The sequence below is a fragment of the Hemitrygon akajei genome, chromosome 9 (assembly GCF_048418815.1).
Source record: "Hemitrygon akajei chromosome 9, sHemAka1.3, whole genome shotgun sequence".
Taxonomy (NCBI): domain Eukaryota; kingdom Metazoa; phylum Chordata; class Chondrichthyes; order Myliobatiformes; family Dasyatidae; genus Hemitrygon; species Hemitrygon akajei.
In genome coordinates this window covers 29,832,868-29,845,274 of record NC_133132.1, presented here as the reverse complement: position 1 = coordinate 29,845,274, position 12,407 = coordinate 29,832,868, and positions in this window count along the sequence as shown.

The following is a 12,407-nucleotide window of genomic DNA, read 5'->3' as shown; positions in this document are numbered from 1 at the left end:
CCTGAAGAAATCATAATCACTATGGCTACATCAGAACAAGTGGTGTAATTACTTGTCAGCGAAATTTGCATACATAGTAAATGAAATCCTGATACTGCCTTTATTTGACCATCGTGGGTATATTCAATTTCCAATTTTAGCATTGTATTATTCATGGAAATGGTTTTTCTACAGCTGGTCATGTCAGGCAGACAAGGGCTTGTGTACCTTTGTCAGCAGCGGCGCAGAGCAGAGTAGCACTTATTAAACTTCAGGTTTCCTTCGAGGTGATTTCGGCTTAGGATTCCTAACAAACATTGCAAATGGTAGTCCAAAGCATTTCTAGTAAATACAGTCTGACGGTGGTTGATTATCTAAAGCTATATCGGGATTCAAAACAGTGAAGCGCCGAGGATAGCGCACCGACTTTTGTACATTAGTTTGTAGAATATATATAATGATAGCTTTCTGTGTGAAATGTAGAACACCGTGGCCATAGTATAAAGTTCGAGAGAACGGTATCGTAAAAATAAGATAAATATGTTCAATAAATAAAGAAAAGATCATTTTCAGGCGAATGAGAATACGGATTGTACTCACGTCTTTCTAATTGGTTATACAAGTTGTTTTATCTCGATAAGAAAAGAATAGCAAGAGCAAGTTTGCAGCTCATCATTGAAATTCATACATGGGTTATTGAAACTGGGACATTAATATCACGTGGTCTTCATCAGTCACTCTGGACTGAGACCGTTGGACATGCGTACTCTGAATATGAAGGCCTAAGGAGTTCCCTGTAACTTTACAGCTGCACAGAACAACCATTGGTCTGAGCGGGACATTTTTACACGGGCTGTAAACTGCGCAGTACTTTAAAATCACATTATATAAAAGTAAATTCCAGTTTCGCACCATAAAGTCTGTGTCCGCGGGGACATTCCAGTTCCTGCGCGGCAGATGCACGGTTGTACTTGGTGTGGCAGAGCATTCAGTGTTGTGATAGGACGATAAAATGACCAGAGCTGCACTGGGATATTTTGGCAAAGGGCGTAGCTCACTTCAAACTATTAAAGTTTGGAAGCATTCATTAAACATTTCTGATTCTTTTCTGGCATTCAGACACGTTTAAAATCCGTAAAATTGGAGATTTTGTCAAAGGCCATAGCTCACTCACATTTTCTGACATTGAGATACGTTTAAAATCTTAAAATACATTTAATGATTATTAAATCAAATACTAATTAAATACCTAAACGATTTGTAACGAAAGTACACACGAATGGATAAAATGTAATGCATCCGCCGCTTCCTTCTTTTCAAACATCTTCACAATCCGCTTTGAAGCAAATTACCTCTGGAATTTCTGCGTCTGGTCCGAAGGCAAAGTGATAGAGTGCAGTAAGTTCCACTCCATTGCTGAATACTTGGAGAGACGGGAAGTGGAAGTGGAAGAATGTAGATGGAGATCGGGCAGATGGATTGAATTCTGCCAGTAACAATACAAAAAAAAGTTGGCATTTGCATGTAAATATTACAGCCGATCCAAAAAAATGTTGTGGTTCAATGACAGGGATGTTTTTATTAACAATACATTCCAAGCTGTGGATCAGCTCACAGATTGAGCTGCCCGCATAACGGAGAGGTGGTGTATACAGAGAAATATGTGAACGATCTCGGTTAGTATTATTGAAAAGAGTATACAGAGAAGTTAACCATAGCACAGGAATTTCGGACCACGATGTTGTACCCAACTTTTAATCTAATCCAAGATCAATCTAACCATCCCTTCCACAGAGCCCTCCATTTTTCTTTCATCCATTGGCCTAAGAGTTTCTTAAATGTCCCTGACATTCCACGAACATACCACTCTGTGTAAAGAATATACCTCTGACACCCTTCATATTTTCGTCCAATCACTTTAAAAGTCTGCCCTCTCGAATATACCACTGTATCTAGGCAAAAGGCACTGGTTATCCTTTCTATCTACTCTTCTTATCTTATGCATCCCTGTCAGGTCGTCTTTCAACCGGCTTCATTCCAAAGCGAAAAGCCCTAGCTCGCTCAGCCTATCCTGATAAGACATGTTCTCTAACCGGAGCGGCATCATGGTAAATCCCCTCTAAACCCTCTCTACAGCTTCCACGTCCTTCCTATTCCGACCAGAATCAAACACAACAATGTCAGTGTAGTCTAAACAGAATTTTATGGAAATACAACATTAGCCGGCGGCCCTTGAACTCGATCCCTTGCCTAATGCAGGCTAAATACCCTCTAAATAATCTTATTGACGAGCGGCAATTTTTGAGAGATCTATGCGAGTGGACCCCAGGATCCCTTCGACCTCTGCACTGCTAAGAATCTTCTCCTTAACCTTATATTCTGTCTTTGATTTCGCTCTTCCAAAGTCCATTATTTCACATTCTTCCGCATTGAAAACCATCTGATACATAACAACCCAGCTACGCATCCCATCAATGATCCCGTTGTAAACTACGACAATCTTATCCACAGCACCAACAGACTTGTGTCAACTATCCCATTGCCCTGTACATAGATCATACCTCTCCGTACCCCTCCCATCCATATTCTCTTAATATTTCAAACTTATTTTAAATATTCAACTTATACCGCATGCTCTACTTCCACTGTCAACTCGTTCCACACTCTCGCTACTCTCTGAGATGAAGTTCGTCATCATGTTCGCCCTAAACAATTCACCTTTTACCCTTAGCCCATGTCATTTACTTCTAGTCTCAGCCAACCCTGGTGTGAAAAGCCTGCTTACATTTACACTACCTATTCTCCACATCATTTTGCATATCTCTATCCAATTTCCCCTCATTCTCCTATGCTCCAAGGACGAAAGAGCTAACCACTTCAACATTTCCACACAAGTTACATCACTTTGTTACGTCGTATACACCGCTCTACTTTTATCAATTTCTTTCGTCACTTTCTCGAAAACGTCAATCAGGTTTGTGAGCAATGAACTGTCCCCCAGAGAGCTGTACTGAATGTAATCAGACTATGCTTCTCCAAATACTCATAAATTCTGCCTGTAAGAATCACTTCCAAAGAATGTCCACCACTGACATGCAGATCTGGTCTATAATTCCCAGGATTATCCCTGTCTCTCGGTTTCTTTATGCACTACCTTACTTTCCCTTTTCTATTTTATAATTATGATTGATAATTTATTTTTTTATTATATTTACTTCGATTTGTACTCCAGGGAGCGCGAAGGACAGAGTCAAATATCACTGTTATGATTGTACGCTCTAGTATTAATTGTTTGGTGACAATAAAGTAAAGTAAGAAAATAAGTAAGTACGTAACCCTTTCTTCAACAAAGTAATAACATTTGAGTCCCTCCAGTCTTCTGCTACTCCTTCTGTGTCCAATGAGGGCGCAAAGATTATCACCAAGAGGGAACATTCTCTGCCTTCGCTTCCCGTAGCAACCAGGGTGTACCCCATTCGGCCTCGGGGCCTTTCGTCTTTTTTCAAAAGTTCGACAATATCCTATTTCTTAACGTTTTATGCTGTTTTATGCTGTCCACACACGTCACGGTCTCTCTCAGAGGTTAATACTGAAGAAAACTATTCATTAAGGAACTCCCCTACCTCCTCCGACACCAGGCACATGGTTCCTCTTCTTTTACTCACTCTAGTCATCCTTCTGTTCTTCACCTACGTGTAGAACGTCTTGGAGATTTCCTTAATCATACTCGCCAAGCTCTTCGCATTACCCCTTCTAGATCTCCCAAGTTCATTAGTCAGCTCCTTCCTGTCTGCTTCGTAACCCTCAAGAGTTCTATCTGATATTTCCTTCAAAACTCTTTATTGAACTTCTTCTTTCCTCTTGGTGGGATGCTTCACATCTCTTGCCAACCATGCTTCCTTCTCCCTACTATCCATGTTCAACTGGGAGAACCCTACCCAGAACCTCATTAGTGTTCGCTACACAACTTCCACATTTCCTTGTTCATTTCCCTGATAAAACTAATTCCCAATTTCTACTCACAAGCTCATGTATTATAGCATCATAATTTCCTCTCCTTCAAAACAATCTGCTCTTGTCCCTCTCCAAGTGTATGGTAAATTAGGGAGTCGTGAATGTGATTAGGGAGGAGCAATCTGACACCTGGCCTGTTCCATTGGCTAGCACTAGATCCAGTAAGGCCTCTCTTCTAGTTAGCCTGTCCACATATTCAGGAATCCTTCATCAACAGACCTAACAAACTCTGCCCTGTCTAAATCTTTTGCTTGTAAGCTAATGGAATCATTATTCGGGAACTGCGTGTTTTAGCATCTTTCCAAAATCGGCCTGCCGACCTACTCCTCGATGTTCCTGTTGGAAGTGTGCGCTGTACAATACTCCCATTAGATAGACTGCAACCCCTCCTATTTCTGAATTCCACCCACGGAGACTAAATAAACGATCTCTCCACGACTTCCTCACTTTCTGTCTCTGCGATACTATCCCTGATTCGCAATACCACTCCTCCATCTCTATTACCTCCCTCCCTGACCCTTTTGGAGATATCTGAACGTGGATCAGCAGCTTTTCCTGCCTTTGTGACAACCATATTTTGGTTTATATTTTGGATCGGGAACGAGATCGTTTCCTACAAGAATAAAAAGACAAATATATCTCATCATCGGATTTTACCTCATACCCTTCCAATGCAAATAATTTTCCACACTTCACTGGGAATCAGTTAGGAATTTTCTTCCCTCCCAACGTTCGCTTATGGTGACAAGAACTTCCAATCTGACTGATAACTGTCCATGAAAAGTCACAGAGAAAAGAATAAAGAATAAATGATAAAAGGAGAAAGTCTTTCTTAACGAATAGCCAAAATACAGAGGCGTCCAATCACCATGCCAATGGAACTGCAATGAAAGTTGATCAGATGACAGAGTGCACAGATGAAAGGTGGAATTAGTAGCTGTTTTCAGAAGCTTACCATCTGTAAATCATAGAAGTCTTAAAGAATTCTACAACATGAGCAACTGCTTTGAGCGTCCTTTGGACTCGGACCGCAGGTTCCCTCTGATTCTCCACACTGCCAAGAGTCTTACCATTAATACTATATTCTGTCATCACATTTGACCTACCAAACTGAACCACTTCACACCTATGTGGATAGAACTCCATCTGCCACTTCTCAGCCCAGTTTGCATCCTATCAATGTCCCGGTGTAACCTCTGACAATTCTCCACACTATCCACAACACCTCCAACTTCTGTGTCATCAGCAAACTTCCTAACCCATCCCTCCGTTTCCTCATCCAGGTCATTTATAAAAATCACGAAGAGTAAGGGTCCCAGAACAGATCCTTGAGGCACTCCACTGGTAACCGACATCCATGCAGAATATTACCCGTCTACAACCACTCTTTGCCTTCTGTGGGCAAGCCAGTACTGGATCCACAAAGTAAATGTCCCCTTCGATCACTTGCCGCCTTACTTTCTCTATAACCCTTGCATGGGGTACCTTATCAAATGCCTTGCTGAAATCCATTTTCACTATATCTGCTGCTCTTCATTCATCAATGCGTTTAGTCACATTCTCAAAAAAAAATCAATCAGTATCATAAGGCACGACCGGCCCTTGACAAAGACATGCTAACTACTCCTAATGATATTATACCTCTCCAAATGTTCATAAATCCTGTCTCTCCGGATCTTCACAATCAGCTTATCAACCACTGAGGTAAGACTCAATGGCCTGTAATTTCCATGGCTATCGGAACTCCCTTTCTTGAATAAAGGAACAACATCCGCAAACCTCCATTCCTACAGAGGCTCCCCCTTCCCCATTGATGATGCAAAGATGATCGCCAGAGGCTAAGCAATCTTCTCCCTCACCTCCTACAGTCGCATAGGGTACATTTCGTCCGGATCGGGCGACTTATCCAACTTGATGCTTTCCAAAAGCTCCAGTACATCGTCGTTCTTAATATCTACACGCTCAAGCTTTTCAGTTCGCTGCAAGTCATCACTACAATCACTAAGATCCTTTTCCATAGTGAATACTGAAGTAAAGTATTCATTAAGTACCTTTGCTATTTCCTCCAGTTCCATACACACTTCCCCATAGTCATATCTGATAGGTCCTATTGTATCACTTCTAATCCTCTTTCTCTTCACATACTTGTAGAATGCCTTGGGGTTTTCCCTAATACTGTCCGCCAAGACCTTGTCATCGCCCCTTCTATCTCTCCTAATTCCCTTCTCAGGCTCCTTCCTAGTAGCCTTGCAATCTTCCAGATCTCTATCATTACCTAGCTCACTGAACCTTTTGTAAGTTTTCTTTTCTTCTTGAATAGATTTATTTCAGCCTCTGTACACCACGGTTCCTGTACTCTACCATAAATTCCCTGTCTCATTGTACAGATCTCAACACATATATCCCCTGAAGATTTGCTACATTTCTTCCGTACTTGTCCCTGAGAACATCTGTTTCCAATTTAAGTCTCCAATTTCTTCCCTGATAGCCTCATAATTCCCCTTACTCCAATTAAATGTTTTCTAACTTGTCTGGTCCTATCTCTCTCCAATGGTATTGTAAAGAAGATAGAATTATGATCACTATATCCAAAATGCTCTCTCGCTGAGAGATCTGACACCTGACCAGGTTCATTTCCCATACCAAACCAAGTACAGCCTCTGCTCTTGTAGGCTTATCTACATACTGTATCAAGAAACCTTTCTGAACAAACCTAACAAACTTCACCCCATCTAAACCCCTCGCTCTAGGGAGATGCCAATCAATATTTGTAAAATTTAAATCTCCCATCACGACATCTCTGTTATTATTACAGATTTCCAGAATCTGTTTCCTTATCTGCTCCTCGATATTCCTGTTACTATTGGGCGGCCAATAAAACCACCCAGTTAAGTTATTGAACCCTTCCTGTTCCTAACCTCCACCCACTGAGACTGCGTAGAAAATCCCTCCATGGTGCCCACCTATTCTGCAACTGTGACATTATCTCTGATCAACAGTGCCACGCCCCCACCTCTTCTGCCTCCCTCCCTGTCCTTTCTGAAACATCTAAAACCCGGCACTTGAAATAACCAATCCTGTCCCTGAGACATCCAAGTCTCTGTAATTGCCAACACATCATATCTCCAAGTACTGATCCACGCTCTAAACTCATCCGCTTTCTTCACAACACTCCTTGCATTAAAGTAGACACAACTCAAGCCTTCGGTCTGAGCGTGTCCCTTCTGTGTCACCTGCCTATCCTCCCTCTCGCACTGTGTACAAGCTTTCTCTATTTGTGATCCAACATCCCCTTCCCCAGTCTCTTCAGTTCAGTTCCCACCCCACCCCCAACAATTCTAGTTTAAAATCTCCCCAGTAGCCTTAGCAAACCTCCCCTCCAGGATACGTCTCAGCTTCATAGAAAAACACAAATAAGATGGACGTCACGTGGGTGCCGGGCAAAATGGCTGCATGTTAGTGGAGCTCCGACGACCCAACATAAAATTCTATCAATTAGAGCATATTTATCCCGCCTTATTCGGATACAGCTGTTCTAAAGTTCAAATTGTTTGTTTCTTTACTGAAAAATAACAACTTTGCGAGATAATTCGGGACGATCCCAAGAATTTCGAAGAGCGCGGCAGCGAGTCACGTGGCTACAAGACAGAGCCCGCAATCCGACTACCAAGGCAGGCTGACGAGACAGACGGACTAAGGCTCCAATATGGAGAATTTACTGGTTGAGGTTAGTCGTATAAGTTCCATTCAGCTCCGGGTGGCTACTGATTTATCTACAATTAAAGAAACGACAACGGAGTTGAAGAACTTCGTCAATGCCATTCAACAGAGGCTGACGGAAGCCGAGGTCGCCTCTCCAGCGTGGAGGACACCACTGTGAAGCTGGTGGGTGCTAGCGAGCCGAATAATAAACGCTTGGACCTACTGTGGAACCGTGTCAAGGAGCTTGAGAACAGAAGCGGACTGAACAACGTCAGACTGGTCGGTCTAAAGGAGGGTGTGGAAACGGGCGGTCTGATTAAGTGTGTGCAAAGAATCATGTTGGAGGGATTTGGTATCGAACTGAAAGCAGAGTTTGAGATTGAGAGGGTGCATCGGGTCCCGGCTCCGAGGTCGGGCGAGGATCGCCCCTCCCCCCAGGGTCTTAATACGATTCTTGCGCTCTTCGGCCAGAGAGAAAGTGCTGCAAGCGGCCATAGCAAAAAGAGGAGTTGAGTGGGAGGGGTACAAAGTCTCCTTCTTTCCGGATATGTCCAGCGAATTGGCTGAGAAACGGAGCGCATTTACTACTGCTCGGAAAATGCTGCAAAGAGTCAATGTGAGGTATACACTCGCTTATCCAGCAGTTCTACGATTCACGTGGAACGGAAAGAACACGTTCTTTATTACTGCTGCAGAAGCAGTGAAATTCATTCAGGGAAAGTGCGGCGCTGCCACTGACTGAGAGACAGTAATAGGTGGAGATAACTTTTTAGGTACAACAGGATTGGTGGGGAGCTGGATAAAGCGGTCTGATTAGTCCTAGGCTTACCAGCTGGCACGGTACTTCGCGGACCATATCATGAGTCTTTTTCTTTTCCGTTTATTTGTAGAGTTTATTCTGCCTATTTGCTTTTATTTGTTGGTTAATCTTGCAGGAATATATTATCGCTATGCTTTTGGGTTATGTTGGTTGTTTAGTTGTTTGAAAGCGCAGCATTTGCAGTGTTTGTTGGTAATAATTGAGCATGGGGATAGAGTACAGCAGGTTTTCCTTTCGATTTTTTTTGGAAATTATTGTATTCCAGACAGTCATCTGGGAAAATGTATATTTTTGCACATGTGTGCATGAAGTTTAGTATATGAAATGGTTAATTTCATATCATGGAACATTAATGGGTGTGCAACCCCAATCAAGAGGAAAAAAGATGTTATCATACCTTAAAGGTAAACAAATTGATGTTGCATTTGTCCAGGAAACACATTTTAAAGATGTTGAAGCACTGAAATTTAGAAGAGATTTGATGGGTCAGGTATTCTTTCATCATTTAATAGCAAACAAAATGGGACAATGATTTTAGTTAGCAAAAAACTTAATTTTGTATTGCTTGGAGAATTTAAAGTCAAGGAAAGCAGGATAATTTGTATAGATGCATTTATTAATGGGGTGAAGGTAGTACTTTGTAACATATATGCACCTAATAAGGAAGACCCAGACTTTCTTAACAAGGTGAACGAAATTTTAGGCGCCAAGGAAGGAAAAATAATTTTGTCCTTGGATGCCCCAATTACTGAAGATGAGCTCAGACGGGCTATTGCAGCTATGAAAGTGGGGAAATCTCCAGGTATGGGTGGCTTCCCAGTTGAATATTATAAGAAATTTTTGGACAAACTGGCTCCCATTCTAACAAAAATCTATTCAGAAGCATTTAATTTGGAATCTTTACCTAATACATTTAATGAAGCATTAATTCGTTGATCCCAAAAAAAGACAGGGATGCAATAGACCCTTCCAATTATAGGCCTAGAAGCTTAATTAATGTGGACTGTAAGATACTGACTAAAATACTGGCTTCGCGATTAGAGAAAGTATTGCCATCTATAATTAACCCTGATTCATTGGCTTCATTAAAGGCAGATCCCCAATTGACAATTTAAGGAGATCACTGCACTTAATATGGCTGAACTCCCCAAGTAGTATCCCAGTTACTGCCATCTCCCTGGACGCTGTAAAGGCCTTTGACAGGGTTGAGTGGGGATTTTTAACCACGGCCTTGTCATTCTTTGGGTTTGACTCTATCTTTAATCATGGATTAGAATTTTGTATGAAAACACTAAGGTTGCAGTCATTACAAATGGTATCATATCCCCTTTTTTCAACATTTCACGGGGTAGACGCCAAGGCTGTCTCCTCTCCCCACTGTTATTTACGATTTTTTGGAACAGTTGGCAGTCATGATTAGAGCAGATCCAAATATTAGAGGGGTGAAGGAGCATAAGTTGATGTTATATGCTAATGATATTTTATTACTGATTAGTGACCCTCCTAATTCCTTACCCCCACTAATGAAAACAATTCAATTATATTCAGAAGTGTCAGATTATAAAATCAACTGCAGTAAATCTGAGGCTATGCCAATGTCAAAATTGTGTTATTCAAATTCAGTATCTCAGTTTAATTTCAGATGGGTGTCAGTTGGAATGAAGTATGTAGGGGTCAAGCTCAGTCAGAATTTGGATGAAATAATTACTTTAAATTATGATCCATTGTTGAGTAGGATAAGACATAATCTGGGTAAGTGGGGGGGGGGCACTGCGACTGAGTCTGGGGTAAAGTCAATGTAGTTAAAATGGTCATAGCACCTCAGTTTAACTATGTTTCTATGATGCTTCCTTTAAATACTTCAGATTTGATCTACAAGCAATACAACAAGATTATTAATGACTTTCTATGGGATAAGATGAAGCCCAGAATTAAAATGAGTAAGATGTGTATGTCCAGGGACATGGGTGAGCTCAGTCTACCAGACGTCAGGGCATATAAATTATCCTTTGAAATGACCAAGTTAGCTAAACATTGGGACAGGGCTGATGTTGATTTAGATTGGGTAGTTATAGAACGGAGCTTGGCTGCACCACATTCTCCCCTTAATATTCTCTCACAGCATGTGGAAAACAATACTAATCTAAATCCTATACTATTTCACTCAAGGAGTGTGTGGAGTACAATTCATAGATCTAGTAAAAATGTCACATTTAAATCAGTTATACTCCTCGCTCTGGAATAACCCTGTGATACGCATTGGGAAAAGAATGGTGAACTGGAAAGAATGGAAGATTAAAGGTGTAAATACAGTAGGTGATCTCTGTGAGAATGGGATTTTTATGTCGTATGTGGATTTGCAGAGGAAATATAACATTGTAGATAAAAGGCGTTTCTGGAAGTATTTACAAATAACACATTGCGTTAGTAGCATATTCAAGAATGGTGGCCCACAACGTAACCCTTTAACTGAATGCTTGACGCTACCACAGGAAGTTCATAAAGCATCAGTGTTATTTAAAATGATCAGGCACTCTGTGGGTGAACTGGGTAACAATCTCAAAGCAGTATGGCAGAAAGATCTTGGAAGCGATATTGAGGATAATGAGTGGTCAAATATTTTATCAAATGTGGGTAGACGTATTAGGGAAGCGAGAAGGAAATTTATTCAGCATAAGATAATATACAGATATTAATGGATACCAACTAGACTCTACAAAATGGGGATTGTTGATAATCATTTATGCTGGAAATGTAAAAATGAGGTGGGCACATATTTTCACATGATTTGGGAGCGTTCCATTGGTCGTCCATTTTGGTGTAAAGATCTTGATTTGTTGGGGAATTGGTCGGGTCCTACACTGCCCTTGTGCCCACGGCTTTGTCTCCCGGGTGATAGGAGAATGATACCTAATGTAAACAATGACAGATTTACTATTTTAAAGGTGGGTCTCATCACAGCTGCAAGAATTATATTGCAAAAGTGGGAAAAAAAATAAATGTCCCACTGTGAGGGAATGGACTGGGGAAATGGTGAAGATTTCATCATATGAACACATGTTGGGAAGAATTAACAGTGAAGGAAATGTGCAAGACACGTGGGATCAATTGTGGATGTATGTTAATTAAAACTGAAATTGTAAGTTTTTTTCTGTTTCTTAGTTTTATATGTTTTCCTGTCACGGGATGGTTGTATAAATATGCTGTACTGCATCTGCTCTATGATATGCTGTGCTGCATTGTAAAATAAGAATAAATAATAATAAAAATTTGTATTACAAAAAGAACACAATTAAATCAACCTAAGACAAGCGGCGTATTATTGAGTCTCACTGAACCACTGCAAAGGAGAAACTTCCGCTGAAATTCTGAAACATTTTCCATCGATATTCCAAGTATCATGTTTCACTACAGAACTCTCTTCGTTCCCGCCACCCTGCGTGAAACGCTAAGCAGTTGCATCGTCTGTCCACCATCACAGGCGCTTCAGCTCATCCGTGCAGCCAACACTTTAAATGCATTGTGGCAATTAATCATCACGGCGTTTTACATCGACGTCAAAAGCGTATAACATGTAACACGGGAAAGCTTTTACCCCAGCAGTTTAACACAATATTCTGTGGATTATATTGATGAAACATGAGGATGAATTTCCGAGTTATATTTGGGAAATAACAAATGGATACGCCTCAGAGACTCTACTCAAATTCCTTCTCAGCTTTCGTTATAACATTTCTGTATTCTCACAATAATCAATTCGTTATAAACTAGTCTTTCTGCTCGTCTGTTGTCAGTTAATCGCTTCGTATTTCTGGTCAGATGCAGACCTTCTCCCCTGAGCTATACCCGCCTATGGCAACCTCAATCACATAGTACTTCAGACGCTTCGTCC